The sequence below is a fragment of the Mytilus californianus genome, unplaced genomic scaffold (genome assembly GCF_021869535.1).
Source record: "Mytilus californianus isolate M0D057914Y unplaced genomic scaffold, xbMytCali1.0.p SCAF_2, whole genome shotgun sequence".
Taxonomy (NCBI): Eukaryota; Metazoa; Mollusca; class Bivalvia; order Mytilida; family Mytilidae; genus Mytilus; species Mytilus californianus.
The window spans coordinates 83,882,639-83,893,484 of record NW_026262668.1 but is presented as its reverse complement, the minus strand read 5'-3'; the positions used below and the strand labels follow the sequence as shown (position 1 = coordinate 83,893,484).

Here is a 10,846-nt window from a genome sequence, read left to right as displayed (position 1 = left end):
CATGCTTTAAATCGTTCCGAGTTCACTAAAATATTGATTCAAGGATTTAACACCTTTAGCATATGAAGTTGTATGACGTTGGATGTTGCTGCTTAAACCTTGGGTTCAAAGTAGTAAAGTCGAAGTCATTCCTTCAAGAATTTTACAGACGCCATCACTAGTTGGTTGACCGTTATAGATTATCTATTTCATTGATGACGACGGCTATGTTCCAGTTGTCGTAACCACAATTCTGTCCTCTTTTCCTCGAATGTGACATCACCAAATGAGACTGCTTACTAGTATGACCGAACTTTGTTCTTACATTGGCGACACGACGGCTGGTGCAGGCGTGGAACAGGATATGCTTACCCTTCGGGAGCTCGTGATATCATAACTTGTGTTCGTGTTGTTTAGTCTTTAGTTTTCTATGTTGGGTTTTGAAGACTGTTGTTTGTCTTTTCGTTACTTATTGTTTTTTGCCATGGCAATGCCATATTGTATTCGACTTATGAGTTTGTGTATCCCTTTGGGATCTCCAGCCTCTTTTTGAAGGGCATATCCATAAAAGTTCTGATGTGTAAAATGTTGTTTTTCTTTTGATTAAAGTTTATGTGAATTGAGAGTTCTCTATATTTATTAAATAAACTACTATTGAGTCAACGTTTCGAATAATCCTTCATATCAAAATAATTGTTACTACAGTTTTACGGGTGATACTGAGTTTACCATTGCTATTGCTGGGATTGGATCGTGTTTCCCAATCTTTATATTTTCTGCGTAGAGAAAGATGTGTGGAAAGCAATTTCATTATAAATCATGAGTTACGTAATGAAGATAACACTTCCATGTGACTGGACTTTAAGGAGCAAAATAATTACCTTTGGTCTAAGCAGTTTAACTTCTTCATCCTTTAGGACCAGTTTTGGTTCATCAAAAGAGTCATCTAGCCATAGTCCAGAACATTTGGGACGTTTTTGATGATTAGAAGTTTTTCTTCTTGAGGTAAACTCGATATCCTGTTCGTACAAACCTAGATCATTCAAGTGATAGTTTTTATGACCTGGCTCATCAACATATAATAGACATGGTTCAAAATAGGTTTTACTCCTTTTTCCTTTTACGCCTACTACATTTGATTGCTTTAACCTGTCTGCTGCATTTGCTCTTTCCCTGGTCGATTGTGAGGGTAATTGGGAGTGTATATTAGTCCATATCTGCGAATCGTCGATTTCTTTTGTTGATGAACATCCCATGTTTAGAGTCCATCTGTAAAAATCCAATAGTGTTACTATTTGATTTTAAATTAGCTTTTAGTAAACGCGAGTACTCTTAGATCGGCGCTGTTTGTCTTTTGTTTTTATTTTATTGGTTTGTTGTTCTAACTTATCCGTTGAGTCAATTCATTTACAACTGATTTTTACAGTGTGTTCCTATGTTGTGCTGTAACACCACTGGCCAAGTTAAAGATAAAAGAGTTGAGCACACACATACATCAAACACAATCACATTAAACGTGTGTCTGTCCCAAGTCAGGGCCATGTATTCAGAGCTTAATTGTCGTTGGTTGCTGTCTATCATATTTGTTTTCCGTTTATTGTTTTGTAATAAATAAGGTCGTGGTTTTGTTTTTTGTTTGAATTGTTTCACATTTTGGTTATTCGGGCTCTTTTATAAGTGATATACGGTATGGTTTGGTCATTGTTGAAGGCCCTACAGTAACATACAGTTGCTTAAATCCACATCATTTAGACCCTTATGGATAGTTGTCTCATTGGCAATCATATCACATCTCCTTATTTTATGATAATATGTTACCAACCTGCAAAAGAGTAAATAGAACAAACCCGTATTTTTGCACTACTACTTATACATCTTGTTATAATTGTTAACAGCATGCAGTCGTACCGTTTTATAATTCTATATTTATGTGTAAGTTAGAAAAAAACAAAAGCAACTTAATTCGACGCTTCATTGCTGACAATGTTAAGAATACTGAGAAATATTGGATTTAAGCAAACATTTAACGGTTTCAGTTGGCACCATACGGTTTATAAATCATTATTTAGTTTCCAAAAGAAAACATTAAAGTAAAAAATATTTATGATTATTACCTTTATTTGGAAGCCATTGTTGTTTATGCTTACTTAATCTGGATTTACATATGATAATCTCTCACTTTGTTTTCAATAATGGTTTTAAATGTTCAGAGGTTAAAATAATTTGAAATGCGTAATCCAAGTAAGAATGTTTCGATACAGTCATATTTTCGTTCACCTAACATATTTCACATCACATAAACGGTTACTATTTTTATGCACCAGATGCGCATTTTGACAATTAATGTCTCTTCGGTGATGCTGAAGTAATATTTTCGTACTTTAAAGCTTATTTCAATGAGGTAAGCAATGTTTTCCATCCCAAATTGTATTAGGTAAACCGAATCTATCAATCCTGTCATGTGTACCGACTTGTTTCAGTTTCAATTTTTCATGAACTAGTATGCAAAGCATTAAAGAGATTGTTATTTATCAAGTTTTCTGTCTATTTGAAGTAAATAGCTGTAGGCGTGACATTTCTATAGTATGTATCCTCTTTAAAGACAAAATAAAGCGAAACAATGCTCTATCAACAACTAAAAAATGCCAAATGAATGATTAAAAAATCCAAATTATTGAACGCCTTCATAATGTGCACGTTTCTTTTGATGAACAAGAATAAAAACAACCAAAAGCATAATTGTCATGGACAATTTAACTTGTGTATTTTGAGATCGTTAAATAAAAAATGGGTTTAAATCATTTCGTATCATTTCGCATGTAACATGACTGAATGGTATACTAAATGTATCAAAAACCTCAACCTCCTATTTAAAACAAATAGGGAAAAGTAAAATAACAAAAATACCGAACTCCAAGGAAAATTCAAATCGGAAAGTCCCTTATTAAATGGCCAAATCAAAAGCTCAAACACATCAAACGAATGGAAAACAACTGTCATATTCCTGACTTGGCACAGGCATTTCCTTATGTAGAAAATGGTGGATTAAATCTGGCTTTTGGCTAGCTAAACCTTTCACTTGTATGGCAGTCGCATAGAATTCCATTATATTGCCAATAATGTGTGGGCAAAACAAACAAACATAATAGGTAAAATGTCAAAAATTGGGGGTACAGCAGTGAACATTGTGTTATAATCTTAATCACTTTAAAACAAACATCTATGTCAACAAAGAAAAACAAAATGGCATGTAGACACTCTATATAAAAGTACATAAACGAAAATGAAGAACAAGAATACAAAAAATGACAGAAGCAAAATAACACAATGGTGGGATGTATAAATACAGAGCCACGCCAAAAGGATATTACCAAAATTAAACTAACAGTAAAGGTTAAAAATATACAAAGACAAATAAAAAGAACACTATAAAACGCAACAAGATGATAAACAATGTCAGTACCTAGAATCTATACTTCAAGACCATCATGTATTATATGTGAAGTTGATACAGAATATTTATCAATAAGATCATGGTATCTTCCGATAAACTTTTTTTAGAAAAAAGATGAGACGTTCTTTGACAAAACCCTGGTTCATCAACTTTCTGCTCAGACACTGGTGACGTTTTATAACGTCTGAGTAGCAGGTGCAAGCTCTTGAGTACCGAATGAGTTGGGAAATGTATATCCCATATGCATGTGAAGTTGGTATTTTGCTGCTAAGGTGAGGGAAATTTATAATTTCAAAATCAAAATCGTCTCGTCTGTCAGATTCTGGTACTGAGATGACCGCTTATGTCAAATTCGAGGTATAAGTCTAAGTGAAGCTGTGTCTGTTGTTTCTAGCTCTGAAGGATATATTAACGGAAACCAATCAGAAAAGTTTGGATTATTAATGATGGAAAGAGCATCATCAATATATCTGAATGTGAACTTAAATGATCTGGCTTCATTGATTTTCCTGTTTTTGACAAATGTCTGAAGGAACTCCTACTCGATACGAAAATAAGAAGAGGTCGGCAAGGAGAGGCGCACAGTTCGTTCCCATATGAATACCGACAATTTGTTGAAAAAATCTACCTCCAAATTCAACAAATACGCTGTCAATAAGAAACTCCAGCATACTGATCACTTGTTTCTCGGTGTATAGATATAGGAAGATGTGGTATGAGTGCCAATGAGACAACTCTCCATCCAAGATACAATTTATAAAAGTAAACCATTATAGGTCAAGGTACGGTAGCATGCTTTACCTTAATGTTCACTATTAACAAAATATGCCTTTTGCCAATTAATTTATAGCGTATGCTACCATATTTATACTGAAAAGCATTGTGGATAAGTTCTATTAGACGATTTTTCAATTTCACATGGAGAATGGTGGTATAAAGGGTTGAAAAATCAAAGATTTTGATAGAATTAATGTCGGAGAAATATCAAGATTTAAAATTATCCAGAAGTTCTCTTAGAGTTTTTAAGAATCCACATATGGTTAATACCATTACGCGAGTAAACAGTTTCACAGTATTTATGAAGACATTCTTTCACTGCAAACAAAATTTTTGTCAATCTAATGCACAATTCCTTTGTAAAACATGCAGATGAGCCGGCAATATACCATTGTTTGTACGGAATTTTGCGAAGCTTAGGTATCCAATACAAACAAGGCAAGTCCTCAGATTTCCTGTTCAATGTAATTGAATCATTGTTCTTTGAAGCCATGAAGGACTTATGATTCGCCAAAATCTTATCCTTGTCAAATGATATGTTTTTGTATGTGGGATTACCTGAGTGCTCATTTATTCCTAATTCTTTTACAAGACACTCGTAGTAGTACGATTTACATACAAAAACAATATTAATTGAGGCTTTGTCCGCAGGAACAACAACATATTTATCGTGAAGAGATGATAGACATTTCACAACTTCTTTGTCTCTGAAAACAGACTTTGGTTGATCATTCACAGAGTTTTTCAACTTTTGGATTCAACATTTTATCCGAGACAGGATTGTTTTAACCTATTCTGACAAAGTGTCCAGTTCAATTTCTTCTAGCTTAGCCCATGTTCTGTCGTATCCCTCAATGGAATCCATAATTATTTTTGAAGTAATGGTTCAAATTGATGCTTTGGGGTTCTTTGAACATAGGACCATGATATATAACCTTTCGGAGATGTTCATGTTGAATTATGTATAGATCCCCAGTAATAACATGGCCAGAGAGGCTGTAAATATAGGGCAAATGGGAACAATCACATGTCAGAGGAATTTTTTTTAGATATTCTTCTAAATCAAGGTCTTGCAATGCTTGCTTATAGTTCAATACTTTATGGGCAATGGTTTTAGTGAGACTAAAGGATACAATATGAACATAATGTTTTTGAAAATAAAGTGGAATTTTAATTGTTACCTCTTTGTGATGAAGAACTTTGCTGATGTTGATAGCATTGATTCCTTTATTTAATAATGTTCCTTAGTATTGATAAAATGATGCTAAAATACCAATATAGATACTCCTTTTGTAAAGAAGGATATTCTTTATGCTTAGGACAGTTCAGTTGACCACTGTTGATTTACGATGCTGCATGGGAAAATTGTAGCTATTGAGTAGAGGGATATCAAACTTATTAGATCTCAGAACAAGAGTGCACACTCTGAAATGTCTCGCCTGCTTTACTAATCATAACTGAATGTATGTTGATAGTGTGTAATGTAAAGGTTTTACTCTAGTTAAAAATAAAATTAACATTATCAATGATCAATGTTAATGAAGTCAAGGTCAGATGAACCCTGCCAGACAAACATGTATACCATACACAAATTATAGTTAACCTATTGCTTATGTATCCGAGAAACATACCTAATCACAAAACTGAATATTGACCAATGAACCATGAAAATATGATGCTTTTCAAAATTTCTGGTCTGATGAATCCTACCAGACGGACATATACACACTACAATCATTCTATACACCAAATATAGTTGAACTTTTGCTTATAGTATCTGACTAAACAAAATCAGAAAACAATAACATTGACCAATGAACCATGAAAATGAGGTCATGGTCAGATAAAACCTATCAGTAAGACATGTATACGTTACAATCATTCCATACACCAAATATAGTTGACCTATTGCTAATAGTATTGGAGATACGGACTTGACTACATAAACTAAACCTTGATCACGGATCCTTGGAATGAGGTCGAGATCAGGTGAATACTGTCTGGTGGACATGTAGAACTTGCAAGGAACCCATATACTGAATAAAGTTATCCTATTACTTCTCGTAAGAAATTCACATGACCAAAAAAAAGTATTTTTCACAGTGACATTCATGTCAAATTTCACTCAATCAATACAACTAAATTTAATGTTTCTTATCAATTTGGCATAAATCATCTTGTCAATTGTTTCAGGAGCTTCAGAATTAGCTGGCTTATTCTTGCACTTAACATGTACAAGCATAAAAATAAAATTTGCAGAAAAATATTTATTCCCTTTCAATTTGTCAACACATATATCCACAACATTACAGTTGCAAAATAAATAAAGCATTGCATAACTAACTAGACAGTACCTACAAGATACTACCTAGACCGTACCTACAAGATATTACCTAGACCGTGCCTACAAGATACTACCTAGACTGTACCTACAAGACAATACCTAGACTGTACCTACAAGATACTACCTAGACTGTACCTACAAGATACTACCTAGACAGTACCTACAAGATACTACCTAGACTGTACCTACAAGATACTACCTAGACCGTACCAACATGATACTACCTAAACCGTACCTACAAGATACCACCTAGACAGTACCTACAAGATACTACCTAGACTGTGCCTACAAGATACTACCTAGACTGTGCCTACAAGATACAAGATACTACCTAGACTGTGCCTACAAGATACTACCTAGACCGTACCTACAAGATACTACCTAGACCGTACCTACAAGATACTACCTAGACCGTACCTACAAGATATTACCTAGACCGTGCCTACAAGATACTACCTAGACCGTACCTACAAGACAATACCTAGACTGTACCTACAAGACACTACCTAGACTGTACCTACAAGATACTACCTAGACTGTACCTACAAGATACTACCTAGACAGTACCTACAAGATACTACCTAGACTGTACCTACAAGATACTACCTAGACAGCACCTACAAGATACTACCTAGACTGTACCTACAAGATACTACCTAGACCGTACCTACATGATACTACCTAGACCGTACCTACAAGATACTACCTAGACTGTACCTACAAGATACTACCTAGACCGTACCTACAAGATACTACCTAGACAGTACCTACAAGATACAAGATACTACCTAGGCCGTGCCTACAAGTTACTACCTAGTCCGTACCTACAAGATACTACCTAGACCATGCCTACAAGATACTACCTAGACCGTACCTAAAAGATACTACCTAGACCGTACCTATAAGATACTACCTAGACCGTGCCTACAAGTTACTACCTAGTCCGTACCTTCAAGATACTACCTTGACCGTACCTACAAGATACTACCTAGACAGTATCTACAAGATACTATGATTTAATTCTAGTTTGATTGTTTAACTAGTTATACAATTTCAATGCAGTAAAAATGATAAGTTGTTCAAAAAAATAAAAGCAATACCGTATAGCGGGTTATTTATTTTCGCTTATTTTGGCGGATAAGGGGAAATCGCGAAATTAAATTCCGCGAAAATTTATGCGTACGTCGGTACTTTCTAATAGCTAAAGCGTTTGATAAACTATCTATTTTTCGCGTTCGTCGAATCAATAATGGTTTGTGTTAATTTAACCAACATAAATGCGAAAGGCCATTGTTCCCAGGCTGTCAGGTGTTAATTAGTTAATTGGTTACATAATAAAATAATTAATAATATTAGAGTGTAAGGTATTCTGTGAGGTATTTTATACTTATTAATTAGTGTCAAATCATATATGATCAAAAGTCACTCATGATAATTTTATGATCTAATTAGTACATCAAAGGTCCGGTCAATTTCGTAACTTATCAACTGTAAGATTTACCAGATGTTTGTACACCTGTGACAAATATCTAAGTACCGGTATTCTATTGATTAACTGTATCAAAATAGAATCAATAAATATAACGACGTCATGCAGGTAAAACAATCATTTAACCATAACATAGATACTTTTATTATAGATCAATATGTGACACTTAAATAAACTATTATTTATCTTATCTCTCTATCTCTTGTCAATTTTTACAACTTTTTAACTGCAACCATTTCAGTATCGCCAAAATTTTTAATAGGGATTAATGAATCCGCCAAAATTTTTCGTATACTTTGTTGTCCCTAAATCGCGAAATTTTACACCCGTGAAAATAACCCGCTATACGGTATTACTTACACAAACTTACCATTCTCTTTACTTTTAAAACAAATAAACAAAATTCAAAAAATTTTCATAATAGACCTCTAGTAACTTTTGAAGACTGCACATACATATACTTGTCATTTATTTGATCTATTTACATATTGTAGTTCTGATTTAAAATCTGTTACATGGTATATTGTTTAAAAAGAAGTGACTTTTGTTTTGATAATTAATTTAACTCCTTACATCTTTTTTATAACAACTGACCAGATTTCATGAAAACATACAACAATACAAATGAACAATTTACCACAAAAACTGATAATGAAATTATGAAATAAATGGCAGTAAATATATCTATTTTAGTATTTAAAATAATTTCCATGTACAAATATATGATTGCAGATTATAACACATCCAAAAATTTGTATGGAGCCATGAATGTTTTTTGCATAACAATTAATGCCTGATAAAAATTAATAAGTACCTACAATATAAAAAGAAATGCTCTGTATTTATTCAATTTATGAGAATGGAGATTCTTCCTCATATAAATGGTCAGTGTTAAAGGAATTAAAAGATCTTATCATTTATTTTACTAACATATAGTATGAAGAATTCTATACAGAGAGTCTTTGATTCTTTAGTATCTAATCACAGACAAATCATAAAGTGTTTTCTAATACCTCAATTTAATTTCTTATGGTTTTCCATTTGAGGTTTACCAAATTTATGCAAACTACTTTTCTTATTTTCAGTTTTTACAAAATCATGATCAGATCCTTAAAGAAAAACCATGAAAATCAAGGAACTTGCTGAATAAAAAAGCTATGACCATATATACAATTAGTCTTCCAGTTCTTAATAACAAAATTCCTTTGTAATACATTTAAACAATGTGACAAGATACTTTAATAACAAAAACCTTCGCACAATGTAAATGACTCTGATTGTTTATTTTTAAAATAAACAAAGAAAAGTAATGCTAATCCCTGGCCGTTATCTTTAAAGTATCATAATTTCCTTTATCCATATTCATTATTTCAACATTTATGTTTGATTAAAAAGAAAAAAAAGTGAGATATAAGATACAAGATTTCAATATTATATCAATTAATTTGATTCCTTTAGTAACTGATGAAGCTGCAAATTCAATAATATAAATATATTTCAATGATTTCACACAATTATTTATATTTCTACTGGAATGATTCAAACAACAATTAATATGAAACTGATCTCTAACCACTGACAAGCCTCAAAAACATATGATATTAATTTACATTATAGCTATAAATAATATATAATAAAACAATTGTATCCTTTTCATATTGGTCAAAACAGTTTTTTATCAACAAAATGAAAGTATATCCATGTCAGTCTACCTCCTCTGTTGATATTCTTTAATAAGATTTTTTTTAAATCATGTGCTTTGAAATGAAAATTTTAGTAGAAGCAACTTTGAAATGTAAGGCATCAATGACAAGTGTTTAATTTATAACACAAATCATCAGTTTTTCAACACATCTTCCTTTCATGTTTTATGTGATGTATGGTTGTTTTTTTTTAAATCATTGACAGACTATACTGACAAAAATGCATACAATCATTTACTAATACAATTGGTCATCAGAGGATGTAGGACGATTTTGTGTTTAATGTTTCAATATATTAACGGAACAACTATCCCATGGCTTTTAACAGACAGTTGAATAAATAAAAAAATAACAAAGACATTAAAAAGTTAGCAAGCTACTGATTGTTAGAAAAAGCCATGGACACCAATAAAATTTTGCAAACTGTACAAAATATGAATATGTATTCTAATTTAACCATCTATGAAGTAATCATTGAAAATGTACTTTTACATGTTAAATCAGCTGATTATTTGCCTGGGTGATAAAAGGAGAGTACATAAAGAGTTATTACCCTTGAGGAGTTTTGTTAATCTGATGGTAGGTATGTACAATCAAATTTATATTGCAGTGTGCTGTTCTACCTGATAAGACACTTTAAATCTCGTTGGTAACAATCTTAAATTCAGATTAATCACAAAAAATAATTATAACAATCTAAATTTATATTCTGACTTTTGCACAATATATATGTTAAAATTAATTGATTACCTTAATTCTAATAATTTTATTTAGGACTCAAATGTTTCTAGTTTGATCTGTATTCCTGAAGCAGCTTACTTTAGTGTTGTAATGAGTATGAGAAAGAAAAGTCTAAAACACTTCTAGGAAAGGTTAGTTCAACAATAAAGATGTCTGCTTATCAACAGAAACAACATAAAAAAGTTAGTGTATTAAATTGTGTATAAAAAAAATTCACCAAATATGATGATAGTTAATGCAAAAATTTGTATATGTAATAAAATATATGACTTACTGGGTGTTGTTAGTATACTTGATCGATTGTTTTAGCAAAATTGTGACAAGTTAAAATATTTAATAAACATTAAAAAATATGAATT

General features: G+C 32.2%; 1 long non-coding RNA gene across 14 annotated transcripts; it reads right to left on the bottom strand.

The window, feature by feature from the left end:
* Nucleotides 1–6,462: 6,462 nt before the first annotated feature.
* Nucleotides 6,463–7,546, bottom strand: LOC127730312 (uncharacterized). Of its 14 annotated transcripts, XR_007995027.1 has the most exons (6): nt 7,529–7,546; nt 7,393–7,428; nt 7,211–7,310; nt 7,097–7,160; nt 6,886–7,021; nt 6,463–6,753 (listed from the first exon to the last, which is right to left on the bottom strand). It is a non-coding gene; the product is annotated as an uncharacterized LOC127730312 (long non-coding RNA). The 14 variants fall into 14 exon arrangements; XR_007995029.1 differs by lacking the exon at nt 7,097–7,160 and having other exon boundaries at nt 7,197–7,310; XR_007995028.1 differs by lacking the exon at nt 7,529–7,546 and having other exon boundaries at nt 7,418–7,433.
* Between the last annotated feature and the right edge of the window lie 3,300 nt (nt 7,547–10,846).